The sequence below is a fragment of the Mastigoproctus giganteus genome, chromosome 1 (assembly GCF_048544385.1).
Source record: "Mastigoproctus giganteus isolate SK-2022 chromosome 1, ASM4854438v1, whole genome shotgun sequence".
In the NCBI taxonomy this organism is placed as follows: Eukaryota; Metazoa; Arthropoda; class Arachnida; order Uropygi; family Thelyphonidae; genus Mastigoproctus; species Mastigoproctus giganteus.
Window position 1 is genome coordinate 6404847 of NC_143575.1, and position 15115 is coordinate 6419961.

The window sequence follows — 15115 nt, forward strand, 5'->3', positions numbered from 1 at the left end:
TCCTTTAATATGACTGGATAGATCCCATCCACCTCAGGTGCCTTCCTTTTGTTTAACTTCAACAATTTCCGCTTTGCTCTGTTATTACAAAATCACTTAGCTCCCTGTTATAGTTTGATAAACTTCTGGCATTCCCCTCCTTGAATAACTCCTCATGTGTGAATGTAGATGCGAAATACTCATTCAGTTTGACTATTGATGATCAGGCTACCTGAGCATGATCGTCAATAGTCAAACCATCTGTGTTAAGTGGACCAATCTGATTCATCCCTTTCCTTCTAGAGTTTACCTAAGTAAAGAACTCTTTGCTGTTTTTCTTTGCATCCTTTGCCAAAGATTTCTCGTAGCCTGCCTTGGTGACTTGATTACAGATTAGCTTGTATCTGCCATAGGCTTCTGTCTCGCCTGATAACACTAATTTACAAATTTAAGTTTGTTCACTGGGGTTTGAATTTCATTAGGTCCTACTGCCAAAACATGTTCTGTGATTTCAAATATGACTTAAGATTATTTTCTATCACATCCAGATACATCACAGTTTAAGAAATAAAGTATTGTTTTTTACGAAAGTATATAACTTTATTGTATTTAGTAATGACAAATTGATTACATTTTCATATATCAAAAATTACGTAAATACTAACAAGTATTAATCAAAATTCTGAAATTTTTCATTAATCAGACCTTCATCTCTTTGTTTGAAAAGAACGTTTAATCGTTTTTCTTTTATGTACAGTGCCAGGTTTCTCTCTTTTTAAACACCAGCAGTAGTCAGCCATCATGCTTGTATTCCACCTTCCCTGGTACCTCTGCTCCATTTCCTTTATGTCCTGATGGAATCTCTCCCCTTGTTCTTTGCTCATCTGTGCAAGATTTTCGGGGAAAAAATCAAGATGGGCATGCAAAAAGTGAATTTTGATGCTCATATAGGCTCTGTGGTTGAGTGGACTGTAAAACCTAAATTGTGAAACTTTTCGAGCATATTTTGAACAATTTTCTCATAATCCTGTGATTTATGATTTCCTAGAAAGTTTTCCATTACACTTTTAACAGCAATCCAGGCTTCCCTTTCAATGTTAGCCATAGTAGTTTCAAACTGACCATCTAAAACAAATTTTATAATTTGGGGACCAATGAAGATACACTCCTTAAGTTTTGCGTCAGATAACCCGGGAAATTTACTGCAAAGGTACTTAAAGCAGTTGCCGTCCTTATTCAGTGCTTTAACAAACTGCTTCATTATGCCTAACTTGATATGCAGTGGAGGTAAAAGTATTCTGGCTTCACCAAACTTTCGTGCACAATATTTTTGACCCCGGTGTAAGATTGTGCCTCTGAGACCGTTGCTTCTTTGTCCACTGCAGTGCTTTAGCTCTGCTATCCCATTCACAAATAAAGCATGGCATTTTAGTGTACCCACCCTGTTGCCCCAACAACATACATAACACTTTTAAGGTGCCTCCGTAGCCAGGTGGGCAGGAGCAGCAGTGCGTAGCACACGCTTCTTGATTAGACCGGGGTTCGAGCCCGTGCCCACCAAATACAGAGGATGCGGAAAGGTCAGGGAATGACCACCGCATATCCTCGGAGCAATATGGCCTTAGTTACTAATGCTCCTAAAAACCAAATAACAAACGAACAATAACACTTTTAAGTCTCCATATAGTTGTCATTCGTGATCTTGATATTTAATTTTCTCGAGAAGCACCTTCAGATTGTCATAAGTTTCTTTTAAGTAGATTGAATGAGCAACTGGCACAGATGTGTACTTATCTCCATTATACAAGAGACCACCTTTTAAACTAGTCTTAGAAGAGTCTATAAATAGTCTCCATTCACAAGGCCATATGATGGAGCCCTAAGGCACTTATTAACCAGCAATATCACTGCAATATACGAGAGGACCTTCTTGTGAAAAATACTGTATAAACTCCCTTTCACGATTTCTGTACCTGGAGCAAGTAAGTTCTTCGCTTGAAGTCTGGATCCCAGAATTTCAGCAGCATACTTAGGAAGACCTAAGTAAGTTCCTTACTAAATCGTTCAGTTCGACTTGCGTGAATTGCTGTGCCGTTAAAATATTTTCTGGTTGATAACATTCCTCTTCACTAACCTCTTTAGCTTCTGCTTCGGTGGAAGAAGATGTGGACTCCAAAGTTTGTGGTGGAGGTTTTACAGGCAGATCAGGTCCATGCAGAACTGGTCTTATGGCTGACGGTAGATCTGATATTTGATGTCCTTTTTATTTTTTGAATTGTAACCTTTAATGTCACATACACAAAAGTAACATTCAGCATGGCTTACTGGCTCGTGCCACACCATAGGAATGGCAAGCACACCTTTTTTTCCTTTAATCGGTAATATTTCACCTCTGCTTCACAGGAACAAAACAACCACATATGAAACAAAATATGTCGGGACTGTCTCGTTGCCATACTAAAAGAAAACTAACACACAATGAGAGCTCATGACGGTTTTTACAGGAGTACTGTGACCGCATAAGGGATGTGCCACTTATATAGGCTCTGTGGTTGAGTGGACTGTACAAACAAGTGAGTGCATGCTCAGACAAGTTTAACCCGTAACTACACACAGAAGTCTCCTAGACTCCACTCGGAAAATAAAATTCTGGGAATCACAGATGGGCCAGAAAAGCGAGGTGGGGGGGCCATCTACCTTCCTGAGTCAAGGTTGGCTACCTTGCAGTGTGTATAGTTACAGGTTAAACATGCACAATCTGTTGTACGTGAGGCAAATATGTGATACTGATTACGAATATAGGGGTAAAACTTGTACACATTTGCCTATAATACCCAGGTAATAGCATTAGCATTAGTAGAGGCATTTGATGCAAGAAAGCAAGCTTATGCAGCATCAGCCAAAAAAAAAAAAAAAAAAAACCACTTCCACTTCACCCCTCCGTTCGTTCAAAATACCTGTCCAGCTGAGCCTTAAACTTATTTAGGCTATCAACCTCCACCACAAGGGATGGAAGTCTGTTCCACCAACCAACCACCCGCTGGCTAAAGGCAAATTTCCGCACGTCTATCCTACATCTGTCTTTCCTCAATTTGAATTTATGCCCTCTCAGGTGATTATTCTGAGCTAGAGGAAGAATCCCATCAGCATTGAGCATGCTTAAACCATTCAAGGCTTTATACACCTCTATCAGATCACCTCGCTGGTGCCTAGTCTCCAGACACTGTAATTTGCAAAACTTAAGCCGTTCTTCGTAAGAGCACCCCTTTGTTCCATTCACTAATCTTGTTGCCCTTCTCTGTACTCGTTCCAGCAGCTCTACATCCTTCTTGAAATGAGGCCTCCAGACCTGTATACAGTACTCTAGGTGTGGCCTGACCATCGCCTTATACAAGGGAATAATCACCTCCTTATCCCTGCTGGAAAAATTCCTGTATATCATTGACAATACTCCATGAGCTACTCTTGCAGCCCGTCTGCACTGCTCAGAGAACTTCATATCTGCCTGCACAACCACCCCCAAGTCCCTTTCATTCTCTACCACTGTCAGTGTTGTACCACAGAGTTGATACGTTGCTCTGGGGTTGCTGTTTCCCATGTGTAGTACTTTACATTTGTCAATGTTAAACTTCATTTGCCACCTCTCAGCCCATCTGCTCAACCTTTCCAGATCCTGTTGCAGCAGCATAGTGTCAGTAGTGTCCTTGACAACCCTGCCAACCTTTGTATCGTCTGCAAACTTGGACATTAATCCCGATATACCATCATCAATATCATTCACAAATACAGAAAACAACAATGGACCCAACACTGAGCCCTGAGGGACTCCACTAATAACATCAGTCCACGATGAGCAGTGTCCATTGATTACCACTCTCTGTCTTCTCCCCCTCAACCACCCCTTTATCCATAGCAGTAATTTGCCTCCAATGTCACACTGCTCCAATTTGTGTAGCAGTCTTCCATGTGCAACAGTATCAAAAGCCTTTCTAAGATCCAAGTATATAATATCAAAGTTATTCCCTGCATCCAGTTCTTTTGTGACTGCATCATAGTATCCAATCAAGTTGGTCAGGCAAGACTTCCCCTTAACAAAACCATGCTGTGTCTGAGCTATAACTGAAGTCTTGTCTAAATGATCCTGCAGTGCTTCTTTAACCAGTGCCTCCATTAATTTTCCTGGAACAGAAGTTAAGCTCACAGGTCTATAATTACTTGTGTCAGCCTTTGATCCTCCTTTGTGAATTGGGGTCACATTTGCACATTTCCAGTCTATGGGTACCTCCCCTGAGTCCAAGGAAGCTCTCATAATTATGGCTAAGGGTTTGCTTACTTCCTTTGCTGCCTCCTTTAATATAACTGGATAGATCCCATCCACCCCGGGTGCCTTTCTTGTGTTTATCTTCAACAGTTTCTCCTCCACTTTACTCCCAGTTATTTCAAGATTCTGTAACTTACTGCTAGAGTTGAATACACCTCTGGCATTCCCCTCGCTGAATAACTCCTCATGTGTGAATGTCGATGCAAAATATTCATTTAGTTTGTTAGCTACCTGAGCAGGATCATCAACACTTGACCCATCAATATCAAGAGGACCAATCTGATTCATCCCTCTCCTTCTAGAGTTTACATAAGTAAAGAACTCTTTGCTGTTTTTCTTTGCATCCCTTGCCAAGGATTTCTCGTAATCTGCCTTCGCCTGCCTAACCTCCTTTGTAACTTGGTTGCATATCAACTTGTATCTATCATAGGCTTCTGTGTCATGTGTTAATTTGTAAGTATCCCATGCATTTTTCTTCTCTGCCATATGCCTCATTAGTTCATCTGACATCCATTTTGGCCTAAACCTTGAACAATATTTCTTAGTTGGTATGTAAAGCCTAGTAGCTTCCAAGATAAGTTCTTTGAATGCTTCCCATTTTGAATTTGCTGTTGGTAACATCATCAGTTGGTCCACCATCATCAATATTTTGTTAATGAATTGTGAAAAATCTTTACGTGATAGAAACAAACGGACTTCAGTTTAGTAATCAGTAAACATGCATAACTAACTGCCACATACTTTTACTCAAACCCCAGATACACCGTAAACCAGTGTAATTTATATGCATCCCATGCACTTTTCTTCTCTGCAATGAGAAGAAAATTCTCATTAATTCATCTGACATCCATTTAGGCCTAAACCTTGAACAGTATTTCTTAGTTAGTATAAAAAGCCTAGTACCCTCCAAGATTAAGTCCCTGAAAGCTTACCATTTAGAATTCACTGTTTGTAACATCAGTTGATCCCACTATATAGAATTTAAAAACTCTCCGAGACCACTGTAGTCACCTTTGCGAAAGCAAAAACCCTTTCCCTTCCCACCTAGTGATTCCTTTATCAGCAAATTCTTAATGCGTGAAGAATCACTGCTGATAATCAGATTAAGACTATTACTCCCTCTGGTTGCCTCTCGAACATGTTGCTGTAGGAAAAAATCATCCAATAAATCCACAAAAGTGGATTTATTGGATGATTCCCACAAGTTCCAGTCAATATCTGGACCATTAAAATCCCTGATTATAAGACATTCTGATTTATTGGCCCACTCTATTACTCTGTGCAATTGCTCATTATACTCATCAGATTCATTAGGCCTATAACACACACCTACTCCCATTTTCCCTTTCCCATCACTTATGTCACACCACACTGACTCAACATCGCGTTGTCCATCAATGTCAATTGGATGTACTACTTCCTTAGATTTTGTTTCTTAATTAACAGCATAACCCCTCCTCCCTTCCTGTCCTGTCTATCCTTTCTATACACATTGTATTCCCCAAATTCCAATTCTGCATTCCTTATATGTGTGACACCATGTCTCTGCTATCCCAACAATATCTGCCTTTGATGTTTTCACCAACACCTCAAATTCGTCAAATTTATTTACCAAACTCCTAGCATTGGTGTATACGCAAGTATACATGCACCTGTTCCTATTCCTAGCTACCCTAATACAACCCATGTGTTTACTTGTATTGCAGTGACTCCCAGCAGTCTCGGAAATACCCTGCATCTTGTTTTCCAGGCTGCTGCTCATTCCAATAGAAGCAGTGCAAGAATCACTTTCACCTCTGCCAGCGGCTACTGTTAATCTATTAGTTCTTATATCCACCCCCCAAGCTAGCAGTTTTCCAGCCCACCTAACAGTGCCTCGATAGCATCAGAAAATATTCTTGCACACTTTCTGTTTAAGTGTATCCCATCCCTGTAGAAGCTGTCTTTCCTGTTAAGCACAGAACAGGCTGAAAAAAATTTTACCTCATGAGCCTTGCACGATCTCTCCAGGGCCAAATTGATTGACTAGGCATCATATACTCCCTCCTATCGTGTCTGGGCAGAATTGCAGACACTTTCAATTTTGTCCCTAACTCATAGCTTTTTTCAACGTTGACCTGTACTTGTTAAATAATTCTGCCATTATTCTACTCTTAATATTGTTAGTGCCAATGTGTACAACAATATCACCTGTTGTGCCCTTAAAAGATGATATCTGCTCTCCAGTGACATCAACCTTTGCCCCCTGGCAGACAGACCACTTGCAGCTCTATTATGTAAAACGGTAAAGCAGAGATTCTTTATCAAGGACATGAGAGCAGCTCCCAAAAATACTTAATTTTTATTTTGTTTTACCTGTTCATTTTCGAGTGTAATGTAGCTTTAAGCAAAAAAGATCTTTTCAAAATTGAATTTTCTGACTATATATTTACAGTTTTTGGAATTAGAATAAGAAAAGTGAGTTAGGTGGAAAGATAAAATTTGAAGGAAGGTAACCATACAAAAAAAAGTAAGTAAATGGATACCCTACCACATCAGTTTGCTCCCAATTCAGGGATGTCTTTAATGAAAATTTCTAACCCATGGTATGTTATGGTATATTTTGATACACGTGGTACCAAAATATATCGTGCCAAGAATACTTTTTAATGCTAAATACCAAAAAATTAAATTGAAAAGATTATGAAATTAACAATTGTTAGGATCTATTATTGTCTGACTTCACAAAATAAGAAATGCAATTGCTTACTGTTGAAACTACAGTGTCTGTTGTACCAATTGGTGCTTACCTCTGTTTTCTGAACTATTTTTAATTAAAAGAAAAAGATTGGAAGATAATTTGCAAGAAATGTTGGAATGAACTGTAGTAGTTGATTTATTAGTTTTATCTCAAAATAAAAACTCAACTTACCTGGATAATAATACTTTAAGTTAATTTAAGTTAAGTAAATGTATATTTATCTAATGTTAAAGTATTCTTTTTTTCATAATTTATTCAGTGTAACTTGTTTTTGCTCATCAATTTTGTTGTGCTCATCAAAGCATATCTTATTTCAGTTTTTTATAAACTGTAATTGTTTTGTTAATACACTGATTGTGTTTCCACTGCTTTTGCTGCCAGTATGGAACGTGCATACAAATGTCAAGAAAATAAGAGAAGGGAGAGATGCTAATGAATTAAAATGGAGTTGGGCCTATATTTGACTAGAAGAATGGCTTAAATTTGCTGTATGCAAGTGTTGTTTTCCAGACATTTCATTGATATAATGTAAGGAGTTCATCAACATACAAAGGAGTTTATGTTAGTTTGTTTGACATCTGAAAGCTTACATTTGTCTCTAAAGCTGCATTCCATTTTGCAAGTATAGAGAAAATAAGGTATCCAAATTATTCACTTATATTGGATCTAGAATATCAAGCCTTTATATATGTTCAAAATGGAATCTAATTAAACACTGCTGCATGACTTTTCTAGTGAAGACACTGTTTGTTTGAATGAGCAATATATTTTATAAATGATTGACATAAACCTCTTATATTTTAACTTTCTAGTGGTGTATGTGCATAACAATTAGTTATTAGGAGATGAAATTTGGCTGAACATTCCCAGGCATGTTCAGCCATGGCTCAACTCCCATAATTAGCAGTCTTGAGGGCTCTATCGTGTTCCCCCAGGCGATCCTGCAGCCTGCATTTTGTTTCTCCCACATAACTCTCCCCACAATCAGGGCACACTCAATTTCATATATAACCCCACTAGTGTTATTACCCGCAATAGTATCTTTGGTTGCAGACACTACTGTGTGCAGCCTCCGACCCGGCAGCTGCACACAGCTTATCTTACCTGAACGTAAGATACGGGAAATGGGTTCCAAAATGCCTGGATATTAGGGAATGTATACGGTGGCAATAGGTGTAAAAGCATCTCTGAGACTATTACTCCTACCTCCTAAACCTCTCTCAATGTTCTGGGTCTACTAGGTCTGCCGTAACACGTTTAATCTCATCGGCTCTCTTCAGATGAGGAGTAGTGGGACCCCACCCTTTCCATTAAGGCCTTAACCACACTATTCTTGTGGCAGCCGGCCTGAGCAGTTTTAAAGTGTGTATTGGCCATGACAGGTTTTCTATAAACTTTAGTTTTCAAGTGTCGGCCTTCTCTGTAACACACACACACACACACACACACCCACACATCTAGGAACGGAAGGGCCCCTCCCTGCTCAACCTCTGAAGTAAACCGAATATAGGGTGAACCACTATTCAACCAATTGAGCATTTTTATTTTGTGTCCTCTTTGTATTACCGTGAACGTGTCAACAACATATCTCTTCCATGCTCGTAATGGGAGAGAACTAGAACTCCCCAACATCCTGTCTTCAAACTCTTCCATGGCTGTTGGCTATAATTGCACTAATAGGTGAACCTATGGCCACTCCACGGACCTGCTGGTACCGTTCTAAATAACATAGTGGTACTAGATAAACATAGGCTAACACCTTCGCAAATATCCTCACCACATGGGCTGTCCTATCTTTCAAAGTACTATCCTTATTCAAAGCATTTCACACACAATCCAAGCCATGTTCGACGGGTATACATGTGAACAAAGAAACAACATCGAAAGATACCATAATCTCATCCTCTTCTACCTCCTGAGCATGGACATACTGCACAAATTCCCTGCTGTTTTTAATAGTATAATCTGAGTGTCCCACCACAGGGGATACAAGTTCAGCCAAAAATGTGGATAGTGCATGTGTCGAACTGCCAACAAATGACACAATAGGTCTGAGAGGTACCCCAGCCTTGTGCACTTTAGGCTGATCCAGAGTTGGCTTAAGACGGGGAAAATATCTGAGGAGGTTTCCTGGAGGTTGCATGCATTGGGCTGCCACTTACCTAGATTTTATGGCCTGCCTAAAGTGCACAAGGCTGTGGTTACCTCTCAGACCTATTGTGTCCTTATACACTATTTTATTTTAATATTCAGTCAGTATGCATATATTTTTTTTTTATTATAATAAAGGCATTTTATAAATATGAGTCAGTATTTTTTAATACATTACAGATGAATTATAGAGTTCCTGACTCCAGAGGCCTCTTCAATGAATAAAAAATATTTGTTGACTTTTTTTTTTTGTTTCTCACAATCTGAAAAGAATGTTTGTGTATTATTTGACTCACACTTCTAAGACAACTGTCGGGACTTTCAAAATAGTATTAACTGTATGAAACATCGCTATCAGATCCATGTAAAACCCAGTCATTCGAGGATAATTGATAAGGTTATAAATAATTAAATCTTTGTATTAAAAGATATAAGAATGCAGTCACTTGTATGGAAGCAGCTGGTGGCAGGGATGATAAGTAAAAAAATAAAAATAAATGTTTCCAACTGGGTACTACCCAAATAATTTAATGTATTATTTGATATCTAAAATTTTTCTTTTTTAGATCTGGGGTGACCACTTATTTGAAATGTGTACCAGTGCCTTCTTTTTAACCATAAGTACAACGTTGGAATGATTCTCTATGCAAACTTAGATTAACTAAACATATCAAATCACATCTGTTTAGAGAGAAGTATTATTATTAGCCATATGGTGCAAGGAAGCCTGAGCTTATACTGCACCAGCAAAAAAAAAAAAAAATCCCCCGAATTACCCTGGTGAGAGAGAGAGAGACAGAGTGTCAGTAGTAGAAAGGAATCACCAAGAAAGAGAAGAATGATGATATCTAGCTCAGGACCCTGAGTTTGCCAAGCCCATACTCACCAGTTGTCAACCCCTGGGGTTAACTATACTCAATAATAATCACCCCCAATAAGTGGGCTCCCTATTTGACTTTTGCCCCCACAGTCACAAATCCTTTAAAACTGCCCAGGAAGCAGCAGCTATGCTAATGTTTCACCTATATTCACTGCAGGTTTCCTTGTGCTCTACAGCTAGCTAACAATAACATGCTTCATGTGAAAAAAACTGTTTGTAGACATAGTAAATTTTATCATAAACATAACTTAAAAAAAACTTACTTTTTTTTTTTTTTTTTTCCTGTTTTGGGCAGGGGGCCCCCTTTCAGGCGTGGGCCCCAATGCACAGCATTGGCACATGATGCAAGAAAGCAAAATTATACACACCCCCTTCTCATTTTATCCATCCACTCGCTCCAAATGTTTGTCTAGTTCTGCCTTGAATCTGTTTAATCTATCAACTTCTACAACAGATGGAAGTTTGTTCCAGCAATAAACCACCCGCTGGCTAAAGGCAAACTTCCGCACATCTATCCTACAACTGTCTTTCCTCAATTTGAATTTATGCCCTCTCAGGCGAATATTCTGAGCAAGAAGAAGAACAAGAAGCCCATCCGCATTGAGCATGCTCAAACCATTCAAGGCTTTATACACCTCAATCAGATCACCTCTCAGGTGCCTAGTCTCCAGACACTGTAATTTGCAAAACTTAAGCTTTGCTTCATAAGAGCAACCCTTTGTTCCATTCACTAATCTTGTTGCCCTTCTCTGTACTCGTTCCAACAGCTCTACATCCTTCTTAAAATGAGGCCTCCAGACCTGTATACAGTACTCAAGGTGGGGCTTGACCATTTCCTCATACAAGGAGATAATCACCTTATCCCTGCTAGAAACATTCCTGTATCTCATTGTCTTGTCAATGTTATACATTGCTGTATATCATTGACAAGACACCATGAGCTACTCTCGCAGACTGTCTGCACTGTTCAGAAAACTTCATATCTGCCTGCACGATTACCCCCAGGTCCTTTTCATTCTCTACCACTGTCAGTGTAGTTCCACAGAGTTGATACGTTACTCTGGGATTACTGCTTCCCATATGTAGTACTTTGACAAATGTAATGTTAAACTTTAGTTGCCACCTCTCGGCCCATCTGCTCAACTTTTCTAGATCCTGTTGCAGCAGGGTACTGTCATTAACAACCCTGCTGACCTTCATATCGTCTGCAAACTTGGACATTAAGCCTGATATATCATCATCAATATCATTAATGAATACAGAAAACAACAATGGACTGAACACTGAACGACTCCACTAATAACGTTAGTCCACGAAGAGCAGTGTCCATTGATTACCACTCTGTCTTCTCCCACTCAACCGTCCCTTTATCCATAGCAGCAATTTGCCTCCAATGCCACATTGCTCCAATTTGTGCAGCAGTCTTCCATGCATTTTTCTTCTCTGCCACACGTCTAATTAGTTCATCTGACATCCATTTAGGCCTAAATCTTGAACAATATTTCTTAGTTGGTATGAAAAGCCTAGTAGCTTCCAAGATTATTTCTTTGAATGCTTCCCATTTTGAATTTGCTGTTGGTAACATCATCAGTTGGTCCTACCGTATAAAATTTAAATACTGTCTCAGACCACAGTAGTCACCTTCACGAAAGCAAAAACCCTTCCCTTTACCCCTGATAGTAGTTACCTCTTTGAGTAAATCCCACTTCACCACACTGTGATCACTGCCACCTAGTGGTTCCTTTATCTGCAGATTCTTAATGCATGAAGGATCACTACTGATAATCACATCAAGTGTATTACCCCCTCTAGTTGCCTCCTGAACATGCTGCTGTAGAAAACAATCATCCAATAAATCATCCACAAAAGCCTTGCTAGTGTGTGAGTAACCAACCCACAAATTCCAGTCAGTCTCTGGGAAATTAAAATCCCCCATTATAAGACACTCTGATTTGCTGACCCACTCTATTTCTCTGCACAATTGCTCATTATACTCATCAGGTTCAGTAGGTCTATAACAACACATACCTACTCATTTTTCCTTTCCCAGTGCTTGTGTCACACCAAACAGACTCAACATTGCATTGTCCACCAGCATCAGCTGGATGCACTACCTGAGATTTTGTTTCTTAACTAACAGCATAACCCCTCCTATCTTCCTGTCCTGTCTATCCTTTCTGTACTCCCCAAATACCAATTCTGCACTGCTTAAGTCTGTGTGACACCACATCTCTGATATCCCCAACGATATCTGCCTTTGATGTCTTGACTAACACTTCAAGCTCATCAAATTTAATTACTATATTCCTAGCATTGGTGTACACACAAGTATACATGCACCTCTTTCTACTCTTAGTTACCCTGGTGCAGCCCATGTATTTACTTGTTCCACTATGACTCCCAGCAGTCCTGGAAATCCCCATTGCCTTGCTTTCCAGGCTGCTGCTCAATTGCATTTCAATAGAAGCAGTGCAAGATTCACTTTCACCTCTGCCAGCAGCTACTGTTAATCTATTAGTCCGTGTATCCCCCTCAAGCTATCAGTTTTCTGACCCACTTAACTCTGCCTCGATCGCATCAGCAAATATTCTTGCACTTCTTGCACCATTTCTATTTAAGTGTATCCCATCCCTGTAGAAGCAGTCCCTCCTGTTAACAAGCACAAACCAGGCTGAGAAAAATTCTTCCCCTTGAGCCTTGCACTATTTCTCCAGGGCCGAATCGATCGACAAGGCTCTCATCATATACACCCTCCTATCGTGTCTGGGCAGAATTGCAGACACTTTCAAATTCAACCCGTACTTGTTAAGTAATTCCGCCAGTCTCCTACTCAATATCATTAGTGCCAACGTGTACAACAATATTACTCTTTGTGCCCTTAAAAGATGATATCTGCTCTACGTCATCAACCTTTGCCCCTGGCAGACATACCCTGGTCCTGTTCCACCTATCCTTTTTGCACGTGTCATGTATGCCATCATGTTTTGCAAAAAAATAGAGATAGCCTTTGTTGACAGGCATGCCATAGTCACTGAAAAATGATTGGCCTATATGAATGTGTTTAGTCATTTTGAAGTTATAATTTGAATGAATTTCAAAGGTAACAGCTTTTTTGTAAAAGAATGTGCTACATGCACATTGCAAGCAGTAATGAGAAAAGAAATGATAAGCAATAATCAGAAAAATTTAATTAGCATTACATACTTCAGACAGTACTGATGTAACATAGCACATACACACTAAAGTCACAAAAACTTTCACAGTGGTAGAGCAAGAGCATGGAGAAGATACTAAGGAAACCTGGACTAAGCGTGCATTGACTGCACAGTCCAAGTTAAAATGTAACTGCACAACATACAATGCAATAGGTCTGCATAAGTGAGAATATACTACCATGATTCCTAATTCTTTGTTCTAGCAATGAGTAATGATTTCCTTCATCCTTTTCTTTTGTACAGCAGGCCCCCGTTATAACGCGGTTCGCTTTAACGCTGTTCTTATATTATAACCCGTATCTGACTATAACGCTGTCACAGATCACTATAACGCTCTTTTACAGATTACATTTTTGACATATTTAACGAAATCGTTTCATTTGTGGAGTCGATAGCTTGAAAATGAATAGCAAAACAGCATTAAAACATTTCCCATGCCGACTTGAGCAATTTTCCCACCCTCGGTGAAATTTTCTCTCACGCTAATTTAAGTACAGTCACTTGTTACGTAGTTCCGAGATCAACATTTTAAAAAATGATCAAATATATTGCTTGTAATATTTGCGTTATATGCATTTATCCGAAGTCTAGTTAGTCATCACTCAGTACAGTATTAGGCATTGTGCGTAACGGACAGTTTACTTGAACATTGTATCATAATTAATTCAACCAACGCAGTTATATTTTCGAAGAGCTAATAATGACCGACAGGAATGAAAATGCAACAACGTCTGGGCGCAGTACGAACTATAAATGTAAGAAAAAGACTGAATTTGAAAATTAAATTAGACGTTTTGAAGTGAATCGATTCCGGTCAACAACAAGCGGATGTGTGCCATAATTTAGGACTCGCAAATTTAACTGTAAGAAGAATTATGAAAAAATAAAGAATTAATTTTAGCAGCGGGAAAGATAGCTGTTCCACTGCAAGCAACTAGGACTAGACCGGCTATTAGGATTGAAATGGAAAGACTAATTTTTTTGAAGATAATATTCCAATGCAGAATTCAGTTAAGTTAAATATTAAAAAAAAAAGAGAGAGAGAGAGAAAGAGATTAGCCAATACGATGATCTGAAGAAAACTCGCCTAAAAAAAAAATGTGGAACCATTTAAAACTGGTAGAATAGATTTAAAATCCCGGGAGAAGCCGCTAGTGCAGATTAAGGAGCTGAAACTTTCAAAAAAGAACTTGTTAAAATTATTGAAGAGGGGTATTATACTTCTCAACAAGTTTTTAACATAGATGAAGCAGGACTTTTGTGGAAACGAATGCCTAAAAGAAGTTTCATATTGAAAGAACAAAAAACATGCCAAGTTTCAAAGCGGCGAAGGATCGGTTGACTTTATTGTTGGGTGGTAACGCTGCGGGCCATTTAAAATTAATACCCCTTTTAGTTTATTTGGAAGAGGGCCAAAGTTCAACTCAAAATCCACACATTTTTCATGATTAAATTCATCCATTAAATTAAATCAATTGAATTCATTATTTTAATTGGAATTTTGTTTACTTTTGAGACGCAAGTAGTTACCACATAATTATACGTATGTAATGCAGAATATTTTATATGTGCAAATATTTGAATATTAAATATTTTGACCGACATTTGTGCATCTTTTCATTACCGTTTATTATTGATTAGGAAATATCCTATGGCACCGACCGCAGCTCACAAATACATATGTTACCTTATGGGAAAGCGGCGCTCGCTTAGCGCGGATTCACTTAGCGCTCTGTTTTTCCGGAACGAATGATCAGCGTTAAGCAGGGGTCACCTGTAGTTACAATCCTTTGCTAGATAAATGGGCTAGGAAGTCCCAAACATCCATG